Raw genomic sequence first — 17168 nt, forward strand, 5'->3', positions numbered from 1 at the left:
AGATGCATCTGTGTTATAGTAAACTGCTCAACAGCCTTGATTCTCTTTCTAAAAAAATGACGTATTTAAATCATAATCATATTTTTCTGTGTGTGGGGGGGCATGTGTACATTACTACAGGTTGCCACGGAGCCTAGCCTTTGATCCCCTTGAAGCTGTGTTTACAGTTAGGAATGAACTGTCTGATGTGGGTGCGGGGAACAAAATCCAGGATCTCTGCAAGAACAAATTACATTTTAATACATTGAGACATTTCTCCAGCCCTGTGATCTATTTTAAATACATATTTCATCATGGACTTTTCATTTATTAACTTTCATTTTTCTTGATTATTTTTGAAATCTATAATGGTAGGAAAATTGACTTGTTACATTAATGATGATTAAATGGTACCTTATGTCTTTTATATTAAGTAAATTATGGTAGGCTATTTTATAGACTTTATTTAAATCAACAATAAGTAGCGAGATACTCTAAAAAGATAATTATCTTTTCAATTTGTATCTGCAATTAGGCCCTGCACCTAATATTTAGGTTTTCTTATTTTTACAAGTATGCAAGTCACAAATTTTAATTATATGCATCAATATGTAATTTGGTTCTAAAACAGTTTGTGATATGAAAGTAGCAAACAAAACACACAAGAAAATATGGTTCACTTTCTCTAAATTGCTTCTAGAAAGCTTCTCTCTAAGTTGTTAATAAAGCAGACACTGTTTAAAGTTTTAGAAGATCCATATACAGAAAAATTCTGCCAAAATTCTTATTATGTATAATATATTGAAACTCACGTTATGTTAGTTAAAAAAAATATTAACTCACAGACTAAATCAACTATGAAAGCAGTAGCACAAAATTAAGAAAAGGAAGAGTAAATTTCTCTTCGTCCTACCACCCATTGTCAACCATGTCTATTAATCATCTACTATATCTTCTGTGGACTACTGTGGATCCCCTAATAATTTCTTCATCCAAAATCTCAAATTTCAGTTGTTTCCAATTTATATCACATTTTTTTAGCAGTTTCAGTGATCTTGACCTGTAGCTCATTTGCCTGTGACATTCAAAGTCTATTTCTCAGCCCTTCTGGGGCTATTCCTATTTTCAACCGTGCCCACTTCTGCAAATGAGGCCCCTCTCCCTTGCATTCATGTCTTCACACTCACTTTTGTAGAACATCTTTTTTTTCTGTTTTAATCTGACACATCCTTTTTTGGGATGCTCTGTATGTATTTTCTCTGATGAGTTAAATTTGAATTCTATCCCTGTGTTGTACCATGGCTCCTTAGAGTTTATTTTACTAGTTTTCTTATTTGTCCATTCATTGTTCACATAGGAAAGTGCAATCCTTCCTCGTAAGAAACAATATTTTCAGCTCATCCTCCTGCTCTCTTATCCTTAACAGTCTGTATGTAACAGACATCAAGTAGACCTTCAGCATTTTTTTCAATAACTGAGTGTTTTCTGATATTATAAATATATTATTTTATAACTTTTTGTTCTTACTATGCCAGGTTCTTAAAAATAGCTCACAATTGTTCTATATCAACTTGAGTTAAAATTTAAATCCATACATAGTAGTTGAGTGTCTTTGGACAAATTAACTGAAGCTGTAGGTTTCCCATTTTAAAATATGAAAAATAATAACACTTTTATAATAGGGTTTCAATGAATAGTACTTGAGGAAAAGCACAGAACCCTTTGCATGGTGCTTGAAACAAACTGAGGACTTCTTATTACTGTACATTTTTGTTGCACCAAATTTTTGTTAAACCAGCCTCAAGACCAATGGATAGCTCAACTAAAGCGATGTATCAAGACCTCACAGATACTAGCCATTCCAAGAAAGTACTATGTTTTGTGATAAGTTCTGACAACTGCTAGCTGCAGAAAGGGGGAGCAGCTACTACCAAAGACCTGTAGAACCATCCTAGAACATTTTAATAAAGAAATATTGTGGAAGCAAGCTGTTATAAAGCAAGTCTAAGACATCACAAAGCCTCAATAGCAAAGCTATCCTCAAAGAATAGTCTGTTGCCTCTGGAGTCAATGGACTGAACTGACTGAAAAATTTAAAATGATGTCAGTGACTCATTATGATGGGATTTAAGTCAAGGTTTCAACATGAACTGTCTTTTTGTTGTTTTCCTGTGCCTTCAGTTATTGAATCATTTCCCCCTTATCTTTTCCTCTTCTCTAGCTCTCTAGTCGTTTTAATCAAAGTTGGGACATCTAAGAATATGTTCTTCATCATAGTTCACATAATTTATCAAAGGCCTTTAGAACTCTAGCTTTGGAGATATGTGAATTAAATTCTCACATGGCCTGTTTTAATAAGTTACTTTGCTCTTTGAAAGTTATTTTTCTCTTGTTAAAAGTAAAATGATGACGATGGTGATGATACTATGAAATTCCTCCGAGGCTTCAAAAGATAATGTAAATAAAACCTTAACATATTGTGTTATATACAGTTGAGGTTTAGTAAATGCTCAGGCTATTTACTGAGGTCAGTTTATGCCTGTCCTAAGTTACTTTATATTGTGTGAAATATTTTTCAGGCTGCATCTTGGCATAAGAGTGATGGGAGATGTCATTCTGTAAATATGTTTCTCGTATTGGTTAATGAATAAACCACTGTTGGCAAATAGGAAAGCAAGATAGGTGGTACTAGGAGACAAGGAGGATTCCATAAGGAGGAGGAGGGAGGAGATTCAAGATAGAGGGCCTACAGGGTAGTACGCCGGGCTCTCTCTCTGGTAAGATAAGACCATGTGGAAATACTTAGATTGACTTAGAAATGGGTTAATATTTAAGACAGAGCCAGCAGATAAGAAACTAGTAACTGGCCTACAGCTTTATATCAAATACAGCATCTCTGTGTGTTATTTGGGGCTGGCGCGGCAGTGGGACCAGACTGGCAGGGAAAAACAACTCTTAACATAAGAGGTTATATTTTAAGACTGGAAGGTTTGTTCTAGGTGACATTGTGAGCAGCACCATCTCCGTGGCACCATACACTCAGCACAGACTAATAAAAGATTTATTCTGGGAAATAGAAAGAAATTCATGCTATAAATTTGTTGAAGTAAATTTAGACTGTGCAGATACATGGATATATTGAAATCCTATCAGCAAAATCAGCCTGAGAACTTATGAAACATCACAGGAAGCAAAGGGCACCACTCTCTCATTTGGGCTCCATCAAGAGAAGGACACCTGGTAATGAAATGACAGTGATGAGGGCCTTCACCAAACTGTCATCAGACTACCCATTATATGTATCACAGGGTCCACAAAAGAGAACTCTTGATTGTCACTGAGACTTCTTTTAGGCTCAGTGCCCACTGATGTTACTGCTTACTCAAATGGTCTTCAGTTTGTCCTGTTCAGCCATCTGGACATGCTGTTCATTACCAACTCACTCACCTGGACTGGACCTAGTCCTACTCTTGGCTGCATCTCACTCCTGAAGCTTATTTCTGCCCCCAAGCCTGACTTCCAAATAACAATCCAAGCTTTTCTAGCAAGCCCCCCAAGTCTGTTCTTCTCTTTGCTTTATCAGTATAGACTCCATTTTATTTCCATGAGCATTCCAGCTTCTCTGGACTTGTGAATCTTCTTAACTTTAAAGTCATTTTGTTGACACTGCTAATCCCCATTAAGGGCATGTATACATTTGCTGTGTGGTTCATACTATATTCTCTGTGGATTAATATTAGTTATTGAGATTGCAATAAAAGAACTGGCATCATCTTTGGGTAGAGCTACCAAGGAAAAAAATGAGAATATCTTGTGTATTTATGGTTATTCAATAAATTCAGACATTGTGAAAGGAAACAAACCTATTCACCATTATTTTCTGACAGTTCACTGGAATCATACACACACACACACACACACACACACACACACACACTTGTATTTTATACACACACACATACACACACACACATATATAGTCACTCATCTTTGAATTCTAATCATCAGAGTTTTCTGTTGGTGTCTTATGTATTATATTTCATGTGCTCAAAATATTCCAAGATGCCCTCATGTTCATTGTCAATGGACAATAGCTAATTGAAATGGGTGTCCTAGAGAAAGAAGGGTTTAATTTGGGAATGTGTGGACATTTCAAATGAAGAAGAATGTGCCTGATGATGTCTCAGAAAATACAGTTAAGGGCTGAGAAAGAAATGCAATAACCCTGATCAGTCAAGGCACCAGGGTAAATTTAACCTGCTTCTTAATTGTAGCCATGCTGGACCTTGGGCTTGGCTGTGGTGCTAATAAAAGAAAACATACAACATAAAACAAATAAAACAAAACTCCAAACATCAATTGTTTAAATAAGCTAACTTTATTTGAATTCCCAAGAATAAGATAGTTTGGTAAATGGGCCAGTATCTTTCATTTCATTTTATTTTATTTTCATAGAATCTGAGGTCTATGTGAATAGACTAGAGGCCCAGAGGAGCATGCATTAATTAGTAAGCTTCTAGTGTTAAATTGCTGCTAATTTGGGTCTTGTAATTGAAAGGAACTAGCAGACAGAATGGTACTGACAGCACTCTGGGAGAGGAAGAAATTTAAAGCAGCTCTTCTGTAACCCATCTTCCTGTGATAAGAGACAGTCTATTTCACTTGACTGAACTAATTTTGTGACTTGAACCTTCTGTCTCCCCTTAAAGATGACAATTTTGCATGAGATGAAAGGGAGCGAGAGTTCTTCATGAAGTCCCATTTTGGATGCGCCTTACATGTAAGCGGTTTGTAAGAAGGCAAGACTTCCAAATGCTGCAGGCAGGTGAATACTGATGCTTTTGTTTATTTAGTGTCATCTGATACCAAAATTGAAAAATTTTTTTGAAGTTAAAACTGCAGTGCCTGCTGGAATCTAATCACAGCCTATAGTCCAAAAATAAAAGGGTCCAGGAACTCTTTCTCCTTTCCCTGGCTGATTGTTGGTGTGTCTGGTCTTGTGTGGGTCAATTGAAGGACACTTCAGTTGATGTGAGTTAATGACATAATATATACTATATATATCCATCTTATCCATATATATCATATGGATCATATATTACATATATATATCTCCATCTGTAGAGTGGGATTTTGTGGACTTTACCCTATTTTCTGGCTCTTGAACACTCCTTCCCTTCTCTTCCATAAGGGCCCCTGAGCCTCCTAGAAGGTGGTATAGAGTACTTGTTTAGGGTCAGGACCTTAAGCAAAGCTGATTTTCTGTATCTTTAGCAGCTGTCAGTGTCTGTGTGTGAAAGGAACGGTGCCTCAGGTTAGGGTTAGGAGCTGCTTTTGTCTATTGTTGTAAGAATAGGTACTTAGAGGTTGGTGGCTATGTTAGTTTAATTAACCACCAGAAATACACTCCATAAATGAACCTACTACATTGTCTGACCTATGTCATTAACCTATTAGCCACATCACAGTACTAGGCGCTAGTCTGTAACCCCATGGAAGTGGTTTTGAATCGACTCAGAAGACAACTGTTTACCACATCCTTCACCACACCCACAATAGGCAAGCCACTGTTGCAAAGGCAGCCACATCTTATTTTCCAAATTGTTTTTTTTTTTATTTCTTTTTATCCCAGTTAATTATTTAAGGATCGCACGCCATCATCTTCTTAATCCCCCTCCCCCTTCCATGTACATTTTTAACAAAAGTATTCACCTTCTTTAGTTTTTCCAAACTTCTGTTCTACTACTTCCCCTTTCCTCAGGTAACTCCTCTTCTCTCATCCTGACCTTTCCTTGTTTCCTGGCTTCTACTTGTACCCTATGTTCATAAGTGCAAGGTTGCATTAGGACGAGATTGGGGGGTGGACACATACAAGTGCTCCCAGGTGCCCTTGGTGGGGAGAAGAGACCACAGGCTGCCCAGTGTCAGACACCATTGTGGTGAACAAGGATATGGTGGAGTATGGAAGAGACATAGGCAGTGTGACTCATGTTGATGTGGGAGGCCTGCTTGCTAATGGGACCGTGGTAACACCCTGTCCTGGGCTCGTGCCAACAGCCATGTCTGGGTCTGCAGCAGCTGTCTGTGTTGATGTCCATGGCTCCTCTTCACATCATGAACCATAGGGATGCCTGGAATCTGGGCCACCACATATGGCCATGTTGGTGCCCAGCGGCTAGGACACTGCAAAGGTCACCCTAATCTGAGTGACCTGAGGTGACTCCCAGAGCCATAGAGGTGTTTAGGCATGAGCTGCTTGCTGTCAAGGGCTATGTCTGGGTTCATGGTTCTCTCATAGCCAAGGGCTGTGTTGATATACATGAAATCTGTCACCATCAAATGTTTGGATGTTGCAGGTCTAAGCCTGTGCCTGGGGCCATGTTTTGTCTGAGGGAGGGCTCCCTTGTAGCCTGGACAGTGCTGATATGAGTGGCATGAGCTGCCATCTGGGACCATTGTGACATCCAGGACCCAGCTGCTGCCAAGAACCATGTCTGTGTCTGTGTTTTTGTCCATGGCTGATGTCACCATCAAAGACCACATGGATGCCTGAACTCTGGACCCCTAACTTTAGCCATATTGGGTACCAAAGGACATCTTAGAGATCTGTCCTACACTGCCATCCATGAACATGATGACACCTGGGCCCAAGCTGAAGCCAAGGGCCATGTCTGGATCCATAACCTTACCACAGCCAGGGTCAATGTTGATATCCATGGCCCCTGGTAACTTAGAAGGCCTGTCTAGAAACTCAAAGTCTGGGCTGCCACCCAGAGCCATGTTGCTATCCTAAGTCCACCTTGCAGCTAGGACAATGACAATCTGAGTACCCTGTAGCCACCCAGGTTCATGATGACACCTAGGCCCAGGATGCTACCAAGGACCATATCTGGGTCTACCACACCTGGGGTCTGTGCCAAGCTTTTTATCCTTCAGCACACACCAGATTTCATTTGGGGTTTTCTCCATGTATCGTAGTCTAGAAATAAAACCATAAGCTGAAATATACTTTAATTGTTTTCATGTCTCATGAATCACATCTAAGAAGGATGCAAAATTTTATGGAGAATAGAAATGTCCTAAATTTTTATTGTGGTAGTGTTATTGGGAGCTAAAGTATTTCTAAGTGGTCCAAAGATCTTTAAGTTGTTGAGTGAAAATCTGTACTGTTTAGTGGATATCATGCTGAGTTATTTGATTATGTAGGGCTTGTGTTTTTCCATTTTCTCTGAACTTTATTTCAACTCTGCAAATAGCTAGAAAGTAACAGTAAAACAAATCTAATTTATGGAAATGTATGTTTGTCAAGTGGAAAGCAATTGAATATGTTTCTGTAGATATTTACCAATTTTGCATTTAGTAGTAGATTTATTCCCAGTGTATGCGTGTGTGTGTGTGTGTGTGTGTGTGTGTGTGTGTGTGTGTGTGTATACTCTTAAAGTATAACATTTTTTTTCCATTTTATGATTCTGTCACATAATATTTTGTGAGTTAAGCAAAATTTTTGAGAAAAGTTCATTTAATAATATGAAAATAGTATTGACAACACACAAGCTTAAACATTTAGCATGTCTACATTTCATCTTTTATAGATCATAGCCTGATAAAGTGGAAACATTAACTGTCAAGAATCATTTCAGGAAAATTAACAGTTAAGGATTTGCCTCACTCTCTGGAGTTTTTCAGCAGCTGAAAGCAGTCTTGGCTCTGAGACACAGACTTTTCAATATTTCCCTTTCATCTCTACAGATTTCATGTTGATTTTCTCTTCTTCAGTATCAAAGTTCACTGCTTCAGTGTTGGAAGGATTCAGATATCTCACTTAGGTCACCTTCTTAGCGCAAATTCTGATTTCACTGCTTTCTGAAAATACAGAGGTGGACAACACTCAAAATTATATGATTCCAACAACAATTAAAAATGTTTTATATCTGGACAAACATGGTATATACTCACTCATATATGAATTTTAGACATAGAGCAAAGGATTACCAGCCTACAATCCACACTGCCAGAAAAGCAAGGAAACAAGAAGGACCCTAAGACATACATGGTCACCTGGAGAAGGGGAAAAGGACAAGACTTCTCAAGCAAATTGAGAGCATGGTAGGTGGGGAGAGGGAGTTAGGGAGAAGAGCAGGGGAAAGGTGGGCATGAGGAAGCAGGGAAATTGAGCCAGGGAAAGATTAGAGAACAAGAAAAGAGATACCATAATACTTGGAGCCATTATAGGTTTATAGAGAAATCTGGCACTAGGGAAATGTCCAGAGATCTACAAGGTTCACCCCAACTAACAATCCAAGCAATAGTGGAGAGGCTACCTTAAATGCCCTTCCCCAATAATGAGATGGATGACTACTTTATATGCCATCCTAGAGCCCTCATCCAGTAGTTGATGGAAGCAGAATCAGACAGCTAAACACTGAGCTGAACTCTTGGAATTCAGTTGCAGACAGGGAGGAGTGATGAGTGAAGGGGTCAAGACCAGGCTGGAGAAACTCATAGAAGCTGTTGACCTGAACAAAGGGGAGCTCATGGACTCCAGTCTGATAGCTGGGGTACCAACACAAGACTGATCCAGATTCCCTGAATGTGGTGTTAGTTAGGAGGACAGGGAAGTCTATGGGGCCTCTGGTAGTGAATCAGTATTTATCCCTAGTATATGAATAGACTTTGAGAGCCCATCCAACATTCAGCCTAGACACATGGTGGTGTGTGTGTGTGGGAGCTTGGGCCCTGCTCCAAATGATATGACAGACTTTGAGGACTCCCCCATGGAAGGCCTCACCCTCCCTGGAGAGCAGAAAGGGGATGGGATGGAGGTTGGTGGGGGGAACAGGTGAGGACAGGAGGGTGCGGGAACTGAGATTGACATGTAAAACAAGCTTGTTTCAAATTTAAATAAAAAAAATATAAAAAGAATATCTTCTATCAGAAGACTGGTGTGATAGGTTAGGAGGTAAAGGGATGTGGTACTCCAGAACCTACCTGGCAAAATGAGAGAGCCAGCTTCTGCCAGATGTCCCCTGACAGCTTGTGGTGGTTTGAATGAGAACCATGGGCTCATATAGTTTGATGTGTGAGCCCTACTTAGGGGAACTATTTGGAAAAGATTAGGACATGTGGTCTTGTTGCAGGAGGTCAGTCACTTGGGGTAGACTTTGAAGTTTAAAATTCATTCCAGGTCCACCCCATTTCTTTCTCTGTCTCCAGCTACTATTCCAGTACCATGCATGCCTGCTGCCATGATCCCCGATATGATAATCAGGGACTTCACCTCTGGAACTGTAAACAACTTCAATCCCCAAATAAATGTTTCTCTTTATAAATTGCCTTGCTCATGGTGTTTCCTTCCAGAAAAAGAAATGTAACTAAGACATAGGCACACAAGCACATGAAAAATGTGCATCAACATACATCTACATGTAAATAACACACATAACACACACATACCCCCCCCCACACACAGACACACACATGTTTTAAAAATCAATATATCCATGTGTCCTCCCTTTATTATTATTACAACTGTTTACTAAATCTTCACAGTGACTCAAATGTGCCATAGACGGATTTGCTTAATAGACAAGGAGTCTACTAAGATGTAGAACATGTGGATAATCCCTTTTCTCTTGCCCATGCTCAAATTTAATTATTTTTTGGGGGTATTTCCATTTATTTTATTCTCTCTCATGTGGCATCAGATACAATTAACCTTTATGTGTTCCCTGTGTTTAATGTGCTTTTCTATGTCAGCTGTTTGCCTACATGCCTTGGCTCATGGATTTCCTTTTGGAACATCAGACCTTCAGTACAGATTTTACACATATCCTATGCTAGGCAAGTATGTTTTGCTGCACTGTAGTTTTCCTAGCCATACAACAACAAATTTGGCTTAATATTCAGCAAAGATATTTTTTAAAATGAAGATTCTATAGGTAATTTGCCTCATTAGGATATAGTTAACAGTTTCTGTACATATTATAAAACAGTTGAAGCAATATAGTGCCTATCTGAAAAATTTCATCTGACAAGTGTTTCATAAAAGTTTTCTTTTAAAAGGAACACTGCTCACAAAAATACAATATTTTAGAGCTGTCACCTCTCTGCAGTGTGTTAGCCCCATCTAGTGAATGATTAATGAATTTTCAAATCCAATATCATATGAAAAAATTTTAAGCTACCATAAGAGATTAGTTGTTATATGAGTCTGTATGTAAATGACTTTGTAGAATAGATTAATTTTATGAAATGAATAATATAAAGTTGCAATCACTTTCTCAAACCTTTCTTTTTTATTGAACATATTCATAGTTTAAATAGTTATACAGATCTATAAAGTTTGATGCAGAATACAGAAATCCACTGTTAGTCCTTCTCACTATTTTCCTTTTATGAAGTGAATTACGTTTACCACAAGGGTCTGTTACTATATGTGCCTCCATTGTCCTGCCCATTTTAAGTTCTGAGTATTACAAGCTGAGACATCTTTCCTTCCTGATGATACAAGAGATACACTTGTATAACTCATTGTCACTTCGGTTCACACTAGTTCTTAATCTGTAGTCATTGGATAAACTCTAGCTTGGATTAAAACAAATGATGGTGGATTCCTATTGCTATATGGTTACATGTAGAATTTTAAATATACAATTCTTTTGTATAAATGTGCGCTCTCATTGTTAAGTATGAAGTTACACTAGCATCTCATGCAAGGCTGCTTTGCTCTTCTTTTCCAGGAAAAGCCAGGGGCTTCTCTTTATTCTGAAAATTCACGATAATGTTCAGTTCTTTCAGCATGGAAACCCATGTTCTTCTTTGTTGGAATAGGACTTATTGATGGCTACAGTGATTGTTCCCCCCACCCCACAGCCTCCTCTGCTCTTTTATTTTGAAACTGCTTTGTATTGGATATTTTCTTATGATCGGCTAATTTAGTTTTATCTGCTCTCTCCTATTTTGTATCCCTGTTCAAAACTTAAGAAAAGTGATGCCCTAAACTTTACCTTCTCACTTTTTAAAATTAAATTTATACAAGTTGCTATTATAGTTTAAAATTTTCCTGAAGTGTTTCTCTTTAATTATCTTAAAGTATTATTTGATACCAACTTGCTCAAATCTTACTGTTACAGCTTGTTTTATCACTTATGCATAGCCAGTGCACTTTAAACTGACTTTCTCTGCCTTTATTTAGCCTGTAGCAGAGGTCTCTGATAGTGTCTCATAATTTCCCATGGCACAGCCGTTGGTAACTATGGGGAACTTAAATCTGAAGAACAATATGTTGAGTCTCACTGGCATTTTCCTCTGTGAGCTTCACTGTAGGAAGCTGTTTCAGTAGCCACACTTTCACAACTCCCAGAGTCAAAGCTGTTGCCTTTACAAGGCAAGAGTTACATGTAAGCATTGTAGGACACACAATATGTAAACTCCAAAACTAGAAGAGTTGAGGGAAATGTTTCTATTCTGAATAGTCCTCCAATTGATTTACAGCACAGCAAGCTTTTCTTTTTCTAATACATGGTCAAATTTAGCATTTTCTGCTCAGAGAATGGGGCCCTAATGACATGGTTGGCTGTTGCTGAAATAGTATTTCAAATAGTCCTCTTTACCATCAATAAATAATTCTTTCAACTTAAGTTTCTGGAAGATCTGATGGTCGCTAATTCCAAAGTGTATTGGTGATTCTCCATAGCAAGTTGAGTTGCTTTGTTGACTCCCTTGTTACAGTTTAAGATTTCAGCTGTAAAAATGCTGAAAAAAAAAAGTTCCAAAAATGTTGTTTTATTTCTGTGTACTCCTGTCTTATGGTTTTTATTGCTATGAAGAGATACCATGATCATGGCAACTCTTATAAATAAAGAACATTTAATTGGGGTGGGTTACAGTTTCAGAGGTTTAGTCCTTTATCATCATGGTGTGGCATGGTGGTGTATAGGCAGACATGGTGCTAGAGCAGGAGGTAAGTGTCTTACGTCTTGACTTGCAGGTAACAGGAAGTGACCTGAGACACTAGGTGTGCCTTGAGCACATATGAGACCTCAGAGCCCATCTCCCCAGTGGCAAACTTCCTCCAACAAGGTCACATCCACTCCCAAAGAGCAACACCTCTTAATAGTGCCACTCCTTTGGGAGACCATTTTCTTTCAAATTGCAACGCTTTACTTTGTTTACCTTTTAAAAACAATTCTGGTTGGTCTTAATAGTGAGTTTGTATGATTTATACTGGCACATTCTTGATACAATATACCATATTATGAACAAATGTATAGGTGAATATGATGGGAGATGTCATTCTGTAAATGTTTCTCATGCTGGTTAATGAATAAAGCATTGTTGGCCAATAGGAAAAGAGATAGGAGGGACTAGGAGACAAGGAGGAAAGAGGAAGTAGGAAGGAGGAGTCAAGATGGAGAGTCTGGAGAAAGCAGAATGCTGGCCGGCTCCCCGGTAAGAGAAATACATAGATCAACAGAAATGCAAAAATGGGTTAATACTTAAGACAGAGCTAGCCAATAAGAAACTAGTACTGGGCCAACAGAATTATATCTAAAACAGAGTCTCAGTGTGCATTAATTGGGGCTGGCATGGCGGCGGGACAAGACCAGGTGGCGGGCAGAAAAACCGTACTCCTTACATGAATACATTTATGGGTGGGCTTGCACATGTCTACTTACATCGGTCTTTCTGGTTTTAGGTGACCAACTGGGAAATTAATGTCATTGTAGACAGAGAGGAAAAGCAGTTGGGACAAAGCTTTTGATGCTAAGTACTGATAATGAAGAAACTATTAAAGAACAAGAGAAGTTAATGGCTTCTGTGTATAATCTATTACCTTTAGGAGGCTTGGACACTTTTGGAAGAAGTTGTTTTCTGCTTTCACAGTCACCTGGGTCTAGTTAAATAAATTAGTCCCTTAATGTCTTTAAGTGTTTAACCTATAAAATTCACTGAAATAGTAATTTACCAAATAGCACCTAGGTGATTTTGTGAGTTAATGCAGCTTCTCAGATTGTAGCCAGACCACAAAAAGCTTTGCTACAAAAGTCTGCATCTCAGCAGAAGAATTATAAAATTAAGGTTATTGTTCATTTAAATCTGATCCAAAAAAAAGTTTTCAGATTAACTGCAGTGATGATGATGATCAAGTGGACACAGGGAATGGATAGAATGAGGAGGGACAAATCATGTCATTACAGAGGTGTAATGTAGGGGCATTGATTTATTTACCTATGCATATCTGATGGGATATGTCATTCTGAAACATGTTTCTCTTATTAGTTAATGAATAAAGCAAATAGGGAGGCAATATAGGCGGGACTAGGAGACAAGAAGGATACTGGGAGATGTAGTAGAGAGGAGTAAAGATGTGGGATGTGAGAGAAGAGGTTTGGCCCCTCTCTCCAGTAAGACAAGACCACGTGGAAATACTTAGATTAATAGAAATAGATTAATATTTAAAACAGAACTAGCCAATAAGAAATGCTAGTAACCAGCCAACAGTTTCATAATTAATATACTGTCTCTGGGTGTTATTTGGGGCTGATGAGGCTATGGACCAGACTGATGGGAAAGTGCTCATAACACATGCTCTCTGGGATAGACTTAACCTAGAAATTGGTCCTTTTGTAGAAATAGTTGTATATCCAGTATTGCAAAGAGTGCAGTTTTTAGGAAGGACTGACATGTATTCAGGCAGTACAAGAGGTGTGATGTGGATCAGTGGGAACATATATATATATATATATATATATATATATATATATATATATATATAAATTGGGACACAAGAGAAATAAGCCAGCACCAAGTACACTGGTCACTTTTTGGGTACAGAATACATGGATCTGTATTTTAAGATCAACATCATTATTTATATTGTTATATTATTTTCTATAAATAAAAATATTTCAACTGGATACCAGGAATGCTGATATATATGCCAGGCCAAATATGTATAATTATACTATTTTGGGGATATTTAGCTGTGCTTTTGGGCTCTAAATTGAGTCTGTTTTCCACATTACTAAAGATATAACTACTGTGCACTTTAAAATAAAACAGGTTATTCCTGAAGCGAAGAAGTATTACTGTTTATTGTAGTACATGCTTACTCTCCATTCTGTAAAATAGATGAGTTAAAACAATTTCAGTTCCAGCATATAGAGATTCTGGTAGTTTCTTTTTGGAGGCATTTCTTGGTTTTCAGTATGATTGTGTTCTTATCACCTTGAGCCACTATTCCCATTAACTTGAGTAGGGATTACAAACTCGTGAATGGCAGGCAATTTGTTCAAAGGTATGTGGCTTTGTGCTAATGTGGGATCAAGCATATCTCTGTGAACACACGACTTTTGGTGCATGCAACAGATTCAGGTCACTTTTTTGAGACTGAAAATTCTACCTGATTCAGTGTCCTGGACTCTCATTGCATGTGAGGAATGAAGAAAGGAATGGATACATCATCAGGAATGTCTCACTATTAGGTCTGGATGGATAAAGTGTCGCCAATCATGCTTCTCCTGTTGATAGGTCATTATAATAATTCAGTATAAAGATATACTAGTGTTACAGGTAACATATCCTTTGGAGAAGCATTTACATAGTGTTTGAAAGACCTGTTATAGCAGTCAGCTTCTTGGTATTCTTCAGTTATGAATTTCTGGGATTTGAATTGAAGGGCATATATTACAAAGCATGATGGGATTTTAAAAAGTGATGAAATGAATGTTACTTAAGTAACTATGGTCATGAAAATCAGACACATCCCTATTCAACCTGGGTTGATTCAACCCTCCTTAGGCTACCTGGTAGTCCTCTGCTCCTAGGAGGTCACATTATTGATGCCAAACTTAGCCCAGGCACCCAATTGACATAGGGATCTATATTCCACAACTCCTGGATTCAAGCCATCCTCCTGTCTCATCCTTCTCAGTAGCTGGGACTACAAGCATATGCACCACTGAACACTTCCCTTGTAAATCAAAGACTCAAGCAAATTCAAAGCATCATGTCAGAGATCTGGCATTCTGCTTATTGTTTCTCCCACACCTCATAGGGTTTTATTATCCTATCTTAATAGGAACTAGTTTTCCAGTAGTAGTAAGAATTAGTTATATTCTCCTCAGAGGGGTTCTTTTTGTAAGTTGCTAAAGAGGGGTTCTTTTTGCAAGTTGCTAAAGATCATGCCTGGAGCAGAGGGTGGATTTCCATCAACAGGTTCTTGCTGTAAGATGCTAAAGGGCATGCCTGGATTTCCATCAACACGTTTACGTGTTACGAGAATAGTGCTTATTCTCTCAGTGTATGAGTGAATGAAAAGCTAAAATGGAGCAAAGAGGCTATTTACCTTTTCATGTGTATCATAGCCATTCATTGAGGATGACTACATATGAACTTATACATGTTGTTTGGTAACCTGGTAGAAATTTTGAGATGTTGGTAACTATGGCAACTATGGCCTTTAACTCTCCCAGTATCATTCTAGGCCTCAATTGCCCATATCCCCATCTTCCTATGATTTAGGCACCAGAAGATTGTCACTGTAAGATCTGTGGACTAGGTAAGTCATGTGACAAGTGAGATAGGCACTATCTATGGGAGAATGGATCATTCCTGACTCCATGGATCAGTCTGTAATACTTTCTATGGGGTTATTGTTTTAATCCATGTAGGGCTCCAGTCTTTTAAAATAGATCTTATAAAAAAAAATCTGTGGATGAATAGTGTGGTTTTATAACACCAAAGTCTTTGTGCTATTGAACTACTTACAAAAAGTGTTTTTCATGGTAAATTTTGCATTGGAAATATTTTACCACAATTCAAAATAAAATAAAAAAAATCCTTTGACATTTTCTTATTCTCTTGGTAAGAAAACCATTTAAAGCATTGTCTGTGCTTGACATCTTGTCTCCTTGCATACTGTTTCACCCCTCTGGTGTACAGGGACTTTGTGTCCTGGCCACTCTCTTGAGAAAGCTTTTGTCCTCAGTAATAGTTTCCTTGTTTCTTAATGGTTGATGTTAAGTTTCACCTCACCAGGGTGCCCAGTGTCTTCCAGGAGAGTTGCTCATCACATCTTTGACACATTTTTTTTTCTTGTCACTTGATTTTTGTGACACCAAAACCTTCACATATAAGTTAACCTTTTGAAAGTTTTAGCTTCTGACTCATACACTTCTACTTCACTCCTTTTTCTTTGGCTCCAAGTATTTGCTCTAAGAAGCTGTGCTTAGATTTCTTTTCCTTCCCCTTTGGGACTGATCTTAGTTAAAGCCATTGAGTGCAAATGCTAACCATTGAACCTTAGGTGTGCTAAATATCCAAATAATCAAAGTGCTGTGTGCTTGTTCTTCTTGGATATCAAGTTCTTAAAACTAAGCCTTTCTGCAACACCCTTGCATTCAAAGTGATGCTAAGAGTCGACTACTGTTCCTCATGAATCAGCTCAGTATTTTTGTGTTCTGCCTGCATGTATGCCTGCACACCACAAGAGGGCATCATATCTCATTACAGATGGTTGTGAGCCTGAACTCAGCACTTCTGGAAGAACAGTCAATGTTCTTAACTTCTGAACTATCTTTCCAGTCTCAGCTTAGTACAGGATTTGAATCTTTGACTCTGCATCTCTTTCACAGTCTGCATCATATTTATTGGGAAGTTTGTGTATTTTTCCTTTGAAATTGACATTGAGACTCATTTGTTTGAAGCCATCTTGTCTGTCTTACAGCAGCCTGTCTCCTTCTGTGGCAATACCCTCACTTATTCTATCCTTGGTCCATTTGACTGTATCTTCCATTCACAGCAGCTTTGGTGATACAATCACTTACAGGTCATCATCAAATCATGCAATGTATTGTGATCTTGGCCATCATGTGCTATGTAAAGAAAATCCATATCTACATACAAAACGAAGCTTTATATTATACTGCACCAAATATATTGCAGTGTGTATCAGTTGGGGAAAGAGATCAATAAAATGGGAACAGAAAAATTAAATTGGAGTAAATGTTTACATGGACCTTACAGGGAAATGTTTCATGACCTAAGAAGTACAATGATTTAGATTTTTAAAATGGTGACAAAAAATAAATCCAACTTTTAAATCAATATTTATATCAGGAAATACTTGGCTTGAGAATTTACACTAAAATGAGTTTATATTAGTGTGCTTCCTCAGCCCTCTCCTA

The sequence above is a fragment of the Phodopus roborovskii genome, unplaced genomic scaffold (assembly GCF_943737965.1).
Source record: "Phodopus roborovskii unplaced genomic scaffold, PHOROB, whole genome shotgun sequence".
In the NCBI taxonomy this organism is placed as follows: Eukaryota; Metazoa; Chordata; class Mammalia; order Rodentia; family Cricetidae; genus Phodopus; species Phodopus roborovskii.